At 39.4% G+C, this 11,407-nt stretch overlaps 1 pseudogene; it reads right to left on the minus strand.

The window, feature by feature from the left end:
• Positions 1–3,784: 3,784 nt before the first annotated feature.
• On the minus strand, positions 3,785–4,537 carry LOC117029210 (calcyclin-binding protein-like; annotated as a pseudogene).
• Positions 4,538–11,407: the final 6,870 nt, after the last annotated feature.

Raw genomic sequence — 11,407 nt, forward strand, 5'->3', positions numbered from 1 at the left:
CTAACATTATACACCCCACGGGTTTTTGTAACAAAAACATAAGCTGTTGGGGAGAGGGGAGAGTAATGCATGCTGTAAACCGTGAACACTACCCAAATGTGATTGCATTCACAAAGAAAGATTAAAGGTACCTACTCCAAAATGGGTTCCGTCTGCTACTTGAATCACTGTACCCTCCAGAACACCTAGAAACTCCAGTCTGGCTTCCTCTTGCCAACGTTAAGAAAGCTGCCCAGAAGTGTCAAGTTTGGTTTGAGCATATTGCAGAAATAGTAATTATCGTAAGAGTCACTATTTATTGGACACGTGATATGTGCCTAACGTGTGCTAAGCACTTTACGTGCACCATCTCAAATAATCCTTACAGCTCTGTGACGTAGAAATTACTCTTCCCAGTTTGCAGATAAACTCAGAGAGGTAATTGTCCAGCAGTCACACAGCTAGTAACCTGAGATTTTGATTAATACTCAAGCCCACACACTTAATCACTGTTAATATCACTGACCTTTTCTTTCATGTGCCCCTTGGAAAAAAGAATCAAATATATTCGGGGTGAAGATCCCAAATCCTGACTCCTAAATCTTCATGGAAAATGTCTAGCACACAATTTAACTTATTAACTGCTTTCCCACCCTCACTCCACCAAAATAACTGCAGTTATTTAAAAACACACACACACACACAAAAAAAAAAAAAAAAAAAAAAACAGCGATGTAACTTAACCTCTGTTCCTCAACCTTAAGAGTTATAAAAAGTCTGAATCATAAAGGACAGATACTGTTTCTAGAATGAAATCCATTTTACTTAATTGTAAGGTTTTTGAAAATATTTGACATAAAATATGCCACACACATACACACACACACACACACACAAAGCTTCTTTAAAGCTTTTTTTTTTTTTCCCACAAAAGCAGTGGAAAAAAATTTTCCCAGGACCCAAGCTCAAGATATTCTTGATACCAGATGCCTCCACGAGCTGGGCTGCTGTCAGGGGGACAGAGAAGCTGCCAAGAAGCCAGGCCATTTCCACTCCACATTTGGTCTGAGGCCAGAGTGTTGTCTTTCAGCTTTTCGAGAGACTTCCTGGGGTGAGGAGAACCCAGCAACGACCATATGTGACCATCACGGCCTGTAAGGTATAGAAAAAAAGTAAAAGCCTTGATAAATGGCCAAGACCTCTCTTACCTGCAAAGGCTGGAAAACTCCTTTTCCATTGCAAAACCAGAAACCGTCCAGATTAATCTTTGCTTGGGGAGGTAGGGGTCCTAGTTCCATGGTCCAAGTCATGCTAATCAGCTTCTGTGGAGGGTGTGTCCTAGTGCGGAGGGCCTTGCTTAGCAAGCTTGGTCTCATAAGTTTGGTCCCAGTGTGACTATGCTTGCGTTATTCAAAATGCGTCCCAAGGAATGTTATGATAAGCATGGAAAGGGCCCCACGCCAAGCAAGCACATGCGTGTGCATACCACATTGAAAAAGTGTTGATACAGAAAGGGAATATTAAAAAGGGAATGTGCTGGAGGAATATGAAAGAAGACTTTTGCTTTGCTCTACCAGATTTTACATTTATAGGCTTCAGTAGAAGGATCATGATGTATATCCTTGGCCTCCAGTATGGCATGGGGGGGTGGAGGCGGTAGAAAGGGAAATGCTTAAAGTCATTGAAGGTCCCTAGTCCATTTATTCAACAATTTACGGGGGGTCCCACCATGCACCAAGTAAGGTGCCATGTGCTACAGTTACAAATGACCGAGAGCAGACAGCATGCTGCCCTCATGGAACTGGTACATAGCGGAGGAGACGGTAAACAATCAAATAGCTACATGAATATAAGAAAAATTGCAGTTGTGACAAGTAAAGAAGGAATGGTCATAGTGCTTTGAGAGCCTAAGTTAGGAGAATCTGACCTACTCAGAGAGGTCAGCATGGGCTTCCCTGAGAAAGCAAGGTTTCTACCGATATCCAAAAGATGAGTAGAAGTTAACTAAGCAAAGGAATGGGGGTGGGAGACACAGTCCTGGACAAGGGAACAGCAGATGCCAAGACCTTGTATTGAAAAGGAGTCACCTTCGTGGGAAATCAGAGGAAATGTGACCTAAGTATCACCAGGAAAGCCCCCCACCCCCTAAACACCTCTGCCTCTAACGTCTAAAATCTTACCATTATTAAGGAATGCTTTGCGTTAAGATTGTTTTCCCTTGAAGTGTTCTTTTATGATCAGAAGAATAACCCCTTACGTCAAGTGAATGATTTTACCTGATCAATTTTCTTCCTAGTAGCACAGGTCATGGCCACAAGTCCTTGAGATTTATACAGGAATTTGAATAGTATTAAATAAAAAAAATCAATTAGCAAAATGATACTTTGCTAGCAGTCAGGCATTTAATGAGGGAAGTTTCTATGAAACTAAAAAGATTAATGGTTACAACTCAGTTTCTGAGTCCAGAGGACAGCCAGTCAGGATTTTTAAGCTTGAGCTTAAAGAATCTCTAGAAGGTAGAGTGAGGATGGCAGTGACTATCTGATGAGATTTCCTGATTTGCTGTTTGAATGCCTCTGACGATGGCATGAGGTGTCCCAGTGAACTTTCTGAATGGTACAACAGAAGGCGTGAAGTTGACCCATACACGTATGGTCTGTTGTAGTTTTTTTTTTAAGTTTATATCAAGTCATCCAGCTCCAGCGTATTGAGCTTTGTGAAAAGGGCAGTTTTAGCTCCAAATCAAAAGGGAGAAAAATTGGAAGCACTATTTTGGAGAGCTGTCGCCAGATATTGGAAGAAACTAGAAGAATTCAGGATTTAGTAAGGACTGGCAAAATGTGCGATACAGAACCCACAAGAGTTCACTAAAGTTTTCCATTGAAACAAAATAATTCTTTCTACGATCACACCCATTTCTATCTAAGAATCAAAGTAAACAAAGGTATAATTTATGAACTTGCTTTAAGTCATAGACAGCTTAAAAGAAAAGAGAAAAAGATTTTCTTAAATGTGGAATACAAAACATTAAAGAGCCAGCAATGTTACAAAGAAAACGTCATTAAAAAATTATAATCCTTCTCAACAGTTCATTCAGTCCTCTGAATTAAATCTTGTTTGGTTGCATCTTTATGAATCCATCAGCTTCTTCATTAGTTCTAGAAATTCTGCCTCAGTTCAGTGGCATGGTCTCGAAGTTATTCAAGTGATGCCCTCATGGACCATTCTCACATGTAAATGATTCCAGGGAAGAATCAGAGTAAACAAGTAACTGCCAATGAATGACGAGACAAAACGGGCATGCTTAATGTTTTGATGAGAGTTCATTTGATAAGAAAAATTAGTTAATTCTGTGGCATGCAACATTTTAACATAATAACTGGACAATGAGAGTATTGCAAATTTCTAAGAACTTCATACAATTTATGGAATATCTGTATTAGTAACATAGATCCATGCACATGTAACCTAAAAGGCTTATCATTACTTCTTTTTTTATGCAAAAATTTAGGTTTTATTTTTACTTATTCTTATATTGTGGGAGCTGATGTCAAGAAATTAAAGTCAACGAATAACTTTCCTGCCTCTTAGGCTGAACAAAAATAAACACATTGTGGCATCTGCTTTAGGCAAGACTTGCTTTTTCACATTTCACGTGAAAATGCAATATTACCCTTTCTTGGACAAAATGACCGGTTTCTAAAGGAAACCATCTTTAGAAGAAGTGTTTAATAAACATATTTTATTTAAATAAATCCTCCAATGGGAAATGGAAAATTCATTGCCTTGACTTAGAAGAAGGCTCTGTAAAGTTATCTGTCAGATTTATCTGTGTAGTTCACCAACATGTTACTGGAAACATCAATATTTCCACATCACAGTTCCCAAAAGGCCTTTAAAGTCTCAAAATTCTGTGTCTCCTTTGGCTTGTTTCTCTCTTGGTTTCACGCAGGCCTTATTAATGGTTCGCCTTATATCATCATCTCCACTTTCATACATTTTCTTTCAAACGTTCATCCATCATTGCTAAAACAACTTTTCTTTCCCTTTCCAACCCAAGCCAGGTAGCCCCACACTTGTTTTCTGCTTTCGTTCTACGTAAGATAACCACTGTATCTCTCCTGACTTTTTTTTAACTGCCTTCTACAGAGATGGTTTCAAGAGATTGTTCAGAGTCATGGAGTAACTCTTTCCATTTTGGTTAAATTCTTTATCAAAAGGTCACATGACCTCTCTGTGACACGCACCTGCGCGTTCTCGGGGGAGCCTTGGCGGACTCCAGTGAAGGTAACGCAGGTTTTCAAAAACCTATCTGACCGATTCCATCCATCCATAACTACTGATTTTCACTGTACATCCTGTTGCAATGGGAACAACCACAGCAGCTGGTTTTTCGTTGTCAAGAAATTTTGCTTTCTTCTGTGATTTCTGCTGTATCTTCTTGATTTCTGTCTTTGTCTTAGATTTTTTCAGCTGGAAGGGCACCACGTATTTTCTCTGGTGGCCTTTCCAGCAGCACCTCCACCTCTTTCTGAAGCTCTTCCCCAGCTGAAGCCATGCTCAGGCTGGGTCAGGCGAGGCCCAAGCTGCAGCCCTGCAGTGGAATGAGCAGGGACCGTCACGAGCGTAAGTCCTAGCGCTGCAGCCTCTGTCATCACTTATTTGACAATGCTTCCCATGTAATTCAACATACCAGATAAACCTAATTAGCTTAACGTCTCTTTTACAAGGTGAGAGATTTTCCAGGAGCTAGTTTGAAGTCAAAAAGCCTCCAGTTAGAATTTGATTTTGGAACGTTGTCAAAAATGTCAAAAGGTTTGAACACAACTAAAAAGGATCACAAGTCACTGTGAAACAATACTTATCCATCGCACCGAAGTGAAAGTAAAAGATTCCAAAAGCAAATACAGAAAGTCATGTAGTTGTACAGAAAACAATACTTAGCTCTTTTAGTAATGAGAAGACTTGGTTTTCTTAAGTAATCAAAGACCTGATAAAGACAATATGAAGCACAGGAAATTACTTTAAAATACAAAATCTTGCTTTCCTAGATAGATTACTTAAAAGGTAAAGAAAAGTCTATTTTTACAATTTCTTATTATGAGCAGACCAATAATCTAAGGAAATTGTGTTGTGTTAACAGAGAGAGAAAACCAAGTTCCAGTTTTTCATCAGTGTACTATTACTACTACGGCTAATTAAAAATAAAAAACTCATATAAATAAATCCATCCAATCTTAGTATCAACCACACAAGAAAAAATTTCCTTTTCATGGTTCCTTTTACACAAATCTTCCAAAAAAATTTTTTTTATCCATTCAGTTTTTGTCCACCCTCTCTTTTTTTTTCTCATTCTGAAACAATGTCATTCTACTTTAGAATAAAATAACTCTCTTTTCTTCCTAAAAAAAAAAAATATATATATATACATATATATATTTGTGTGCACACATATATTTCATATCTCTCCTTATTAAAAACATATCTTCCCTTCCTTACATGCAGAGTTTTTTCTTTATCTTTATTATTTCTAGTATATTCATTTACAATATTGATTAGAACTTTCAACCATTAGTAACCCTAATTTTCAGTGAAAACTAAGAAGCAGGCAATTGTGAACTATCTGCCACATACTATCATTCTGTAATAAATTTATGAATTCATCATTTTCAAATTTTCTGGAGGCATATGTCTTTTTCATAGCATAATTTCTCATGTTTATTAACAGACCCAAATATATTTAGCTTCTCTATGCCATGTAAAAGCAAGATCCAAAAGTAAATAAACTTAAACTTATATTCATCAATTAATGTTTCAATATTTAATCTTATCTGGAAATAACCTAGATAGTCAATGAATATCTACCATTAACTCAGCTCAGTATAGTTTTAAGGTTCAAGTTATCACAAAGCTTTCTGCAATTATTTTTAAGTAGACATATTATAAAGCATAATTACTATTGAAAAGTTTATTTATAAACTTTTATCCCACTTTCGTCTATTTAATTCACTTGTTCTTATAATTATGCTTGAATTGCTCATGAAAATTTCATGAGACATTAAACAAAGCTAACCATTATCTTAAGCTATTATTTTTCTTGTTGATAAATCAAGAAAGCATAAAAAAAAAAGTCACATGAGCAAAAGCCTGAAGTTAAACATATGGCTCTTCCCTCTTTATTTTTACTGCCATGGTTGACATGCATCAAGCAATTCCTTTTTGTTGTACATTTCATTCTGAGGTTTGATTTATAGTGTTATAATCGCAAACATCTAGTAGAAATAATGTAAGCTTGTTTTGTCAGCAAACAAAAAAAAAATTATCTACCTGCATTATATTTAATTCTTAAAACTCGGAAGATATGCCTGTTTTACTTTACCAACAATTTTAAAATTACCTTTATTTACTAAAAAATATCCCAGATCATGTGAACTTAAAAAAATCACTTGGGTTAGTTTCTATATTTCTGAGAGTTTTAGAAACACTTGGTTCATATAAGGGCTCACTGCCTTCTAAGTTAATTCTAATAGAACTCCTTTAAGGATGTTTATAAATTAATTTGGTAATACCATCTGGAGATGGAAAAATATCACATATACATAACATACATACATACATAAACATACAGACAGATGCAAATAGATCTTATAGCTTTCATTTTAAAATTTTAGTAGAGTCAGTAAAATAGTAATAGGAACTCACTGGTTTATCTCCACTTTATATCTTTATCTGAATTGTGTTTCCCATAAATGGGACAAGTTAAGATTATGTGTATACCAATATTTGTGGAGACTTTTAAGGTTTTCTTTTGCCCTGATGTATAATCTGATGGAACCTGTGGGCCAGTGTTAGGCCAATGACTGAGGAGCTACCTAGCGGTTGGTTGTCTGGATATCTCCAGCACACATCTGAATGGACAAAACCTCCATTTCTGTCTCTAGGTAGTTTTATTTCCTCTTTTTAACCTCAGATGGTTGCTTTTGGAGGTTCCTGAGTCACTTGAGAGCCCCTGATGGAGGGAAGAGACATTTAAAATTCAAGTGGCAGTAGGGAGCTGAGGAGCTGGAGTGGAAAGAAGAAAGTCTGTCAGGAAGGACAGAGGAATGCAGGAGGTAGGGGTTTGAAGGGGGACATATAACAGGGAACAGGAGGGAATACTGAAGATAGTAAGAGAAAGAAGGGGGAGCACACAATGGGAAGGGTTAGTTCTTAGAGGAGCCACTTTGGGGAGATCTCAAGTTTTCCAAAGAGGCCAATGAAGTTCCAAATTTTCCTCAGCAAAATCATGCCAACAAGAAAAACAGCAGAGTCTGCAGAGCATAAAATCAGTAGAGGTACAAGAAGGGGGTTTCAATTGACTGAGAAGTTCCCATGGGAGAAGCAGAATCCAACAGCGAGAACAGAGAGGCCTCCTAGAGAGCCAAGAAGAAAGGCTTTTAGATCAGAGAATCAGTGAATAATTCCCACTCAGGAAGGAAAGCCAGGAAGAAGAGACTTCCCGCTCAGCAGGTACTTTTCAAACAAAGAAGCCTGGGACTCCAACTTAGCTTCTTACAAACAGAAAAACCTAGGACTCTAACCCAATATCTGTTTGCCTGGGACTCTAACTCAGCTTCTGGTGGATACTCTCAGAATCTTAGAAATCAACATCTGCCCTTACCAGCTTCAACACACATCTGTCTGGAGCGCTGGTTCAGGAGTCAGATTCTCCAATGGGTCCCTGATCAGTCAGTCAGCAGTGAAGATAAGGGCTTCAAAGTCGTGCTCTGGGGTCCTGGGCGAGAGTTCCAGTGGTGACTCTGATCCTATCCAAGTTACCACCCCAAAACTGGTCAAGGAAACAAATTTCCACGACACTTGTTAAAAATCGTAAGGCAGACTTTATTCAGACTTTGTTCCCTTAACCATCATGGTAGATAAGGGAGCACGGTAATGGGATTTTGCAGTGAGGGAGAGAGATTGGGCTCAAGTTCGAATACAGCATGTGCAAGTGGGAATTTATAACAAAGGAGGTGGCGGGCGGGCAGTGGATGGAAAATTACTAAGAGGAAACAACAGGGGTAAGAGGGGCTCTGGCTAAACCTATCTAACAAGAGTCCTGTTGAAGACAGACCAGGGTGATCAGACATCACCTGGGGATAGTGGGGGATGAGGAACCTGATCAGATATGAAGGGTGAGGGGTTCTGGTTAGACTGACTTTATCGGGGTTCTTGCTAAAACCAGACTTTACAAGGAGTGCATAGATGGCCTAGGAGAAGGTCCAGGAGCCTGACTAAAGCTCGGTCAAGCAAAGAATCTGTGAGTGAATTTATTTTAAAGAGGAAAAGACTAACAAAAATGGGTGAAGGGGAATCCCAAAGATAAAAGTTCACATTTTTCTAAATTTAATTCAGTATCATCTTGCCAGGATTCGTGAAAAGTCTGATCCCCCAAAAGTCATGTAACCTTTTGCCCTCAGAGAGATTAGCAAGGCACGAGGACAGTCTCAGTCTTTGAGAGAAGTCCATGAAAGGAAGCCATCCAATGAAAAGAGGGAAACATCACGCCATAAGAGTGCTAGTAACTCATCATAATTTACCTAACCCGAGTTCCCCACCCTGAATCATTTTCAGAGTTCAAGTGTCCTTACAGGTTTTGTAGCTGAAAAAAATATTGACTCCAGTATTAATTTCCAAGAATCTCATAACAGAAGTTTCTCCCCCATAGCACAGGATCGAGCAAGTAAATTACATTGGCTTTGCAGTCGGTTAGGCCAGGATTCAAATCCTGACTCTTCAACTTGGCTGTGTGATTACGGACAGGTCTTCTAACCACTCTGAACCTTGTTTTCTCACCTGTAAACTGGGAATCATTACTGTACCTACCCCACAGAGCTGCTTTGATTATGAGATAAAAATAATGCATTAAAGTGCTTAGCAAATTGCCTGTCACACAGTCAGCACTTAAAAATAGGAGATAGTTAGAAAGATGAGATAGATGAGGGGAGTATATAGTTCCTAAGATGTAAAAGTTCCATGGGTTCCAGGTTGAAGAATCAGCTCAGCAAAATGGCACATACACCAAGTCTCAAAAGAAATGAAGAAGCCTGAGAGAAACCAGGCCTGGGATTTACAGACAAAATGGAAACGGCCCTGCCCTCTTGTGTTTTCTCTTCAGACATGTGAGACAAGCTCGCCAATGGACAGGAAAGAAAAACAAGGGCCGTCCAGGCATTCCAGCATGGGTTCTGCCTGAAGAGGCCTGTGTTATTGAAATAGAATTTACAATCGATTCTTGACCAGAGCAGGACGTTTGGTTGGGGAACTTCTGGTTAGAGTGATGCTTAGGAAACTGGTAAGACCTTAAATAAGTGGGAATAAATTAAAAAGTTGGGCAAAAAGATGAAAGAAGACTGACCACCTTTCATGTTGACTGTGAGCTGCCCATGAAACTGGCCTTGTTACAGATGAATTCTTTTCTTTCTGGAAAGTTCCTTGACCTTATTGAACTTGGCCTGGGGTACTCAGGCTTGGCATGGTTATCTCCAGTAAGGTTTTCTCTTTTTGAAAAAACAAAAAAAGCTAAATAATAAAAAGAGGGGAAACTATATAGTGAGAATGCCAAAGAATGTCTGAGAATATGAATCACGGGGGAGAGAATTCCTGACATTATCTTTCCCAAAGTTATTTTTATCAAGGAGCAAGAGATTTCCTTCTTGAGCCCCTGTATGTACAATTTCTTAAAGCACTTTCTTATGAAGTTCCTGCTTGTGTTTCATTTTTCAATATGTAGACAATTCAAATACCTGCTATGTCTCTGTCAGCTTTCCTCTCACACCCATGCGGCCGTGAGAAGCATTTGAATGGGCCCAGCAAACAGCTAATAACACCATGTAGTTATGCCCTATGCATTTTGGAGCCTGAGGCATGAGGACAGGATATTGTAAACACAATGCAGAAAATGGCTCCTGGTATCCTGGATGTTGCAGCTCACATAGTTGTAGTAACACATCCATCAAGTGGCCTGGTTTCTTGCCTCCCTGAGGTGACCAAGAGGTAATGAACAGAGAGCATCTGTAATGTGCTTTATATATCTCCATCAAGGGTACTGCCAGCCTCAAGCATCCAGCAGCCCCACTGAGGAAACATGGCCAAATCTCCTACCCAATGTTATAGGAAGCAGGACTAGAAAATGAAGATGGCTGCAAGTTGGTCAAGAAAGTGAGAGCAGGGCCGGCCCGGTGGCTCAGGTGGTTAGAGCTCCATGCTCCTAACTCCGAAGGCTGCCAGTTCGATTCCCACATGGGCCAGTGGGCTCTCAACCACAAGGTTACCAGTTAGATTCCTCGAGTCCCGCAAGGGATAGTGGGCAGCGCCCCTGCAACTAAGATTGAACACGGCACCTTGAGCTGAGATGCCGCTGAGCTCCCAGATGGTTCAGTTGGTTGGAGCGCGTCCTCTCAACCACAAGGTTGCCGGTTCAGCTCCCGCAAGGGATGGTGGGCTGTGCCCCCTGCAACTAGCAATGGCAACTGAACCTGGAGCTGAGCTGCACCCTCCACAACTAAGACTGAAAGGACAACAACTTGAAGTTGAACGGCACCCTCCACAACTAACATTGAAAGAACAACAACTTGACTTGGAAAAAAGGCCTGGAAATACACACTGTTCCCCAATAAAGTCCTGTTCCCCTTCCCCAAAAAAATCTTTAAAAAAAAAAAAAAGAAAAAAAAACCTACTCTCACCAAATAAAAAATGAAAAAAAGAAAGTGAGATCACGTCTCTCCATGCACATGAGATTTCAGGACCATTTAACACAGAAGATTTGAGGGGCCCTTAGGTCTATGGAATATAATAAATGGACTAAGAGTAGTATAGAAAAATATTTCATGCTTCAACAGAAAACTGCATAGCTTTCTATAACATGCCCTTCCAGGTTATGAGATTCTAGCCCTGCTCATTGTATTTATTTTGTAAAGCATTGTAAGGTCAAGGTAACTGATGGATATGTAAATTTCTATCCTGTCTGGTAGTGATTCAATTGACCCTAGCCCCCACTGTTCTTAGTCTTTTGGAAAAACCAGTTTTGTTTCCATTTGCAATTCATCTCAATATTCCTTTACTTGTATAAATTGCTGCTGTTTTAATTTTTCCTTTGAAAACAATTGTTACAGGTTGAAGAGTATCCAAAAAAAAAAAAAAAAAAAAAAGATATGTCGAAATCCTCACCCCCAGTATCTGTGAACGTGACCTTATTTGGAAATAGGATCTTTGCAGATGATCACGTCAAGATGAGTTCATTGGGATGGGCCCCAATCCAATACGCCCGTGTCCTTATAAAAAGGGGAAATTTGGACAAAGAGATGGACATGCACACAAGGAAAACGCCATGTGAAGAGGAAGGCAGAGCTCAGGGTGATGCGTCTACAAACTGAAAACGGTGAAGGGT

The sequence above is a fragment of the Rhinolophus ferrumequinum genome, chromosome 10 (assembly GCF_004115265.2).
Source record: "Rhinolophus ferrumequinum isolate MPI-CBG mRhiFer1 chromosome 10, mRhiFer1_v1.p, whole genome shotgun sequence".
In the NCBI taxonomy this organism is placed as follows: domain Eukaryota; kingdom Metazoa; phylum Chordata; class Mammalia; order Chiroptera; family Rhinolophidae; genus Rhinolophus; species Rhinolophus ferrumequinum.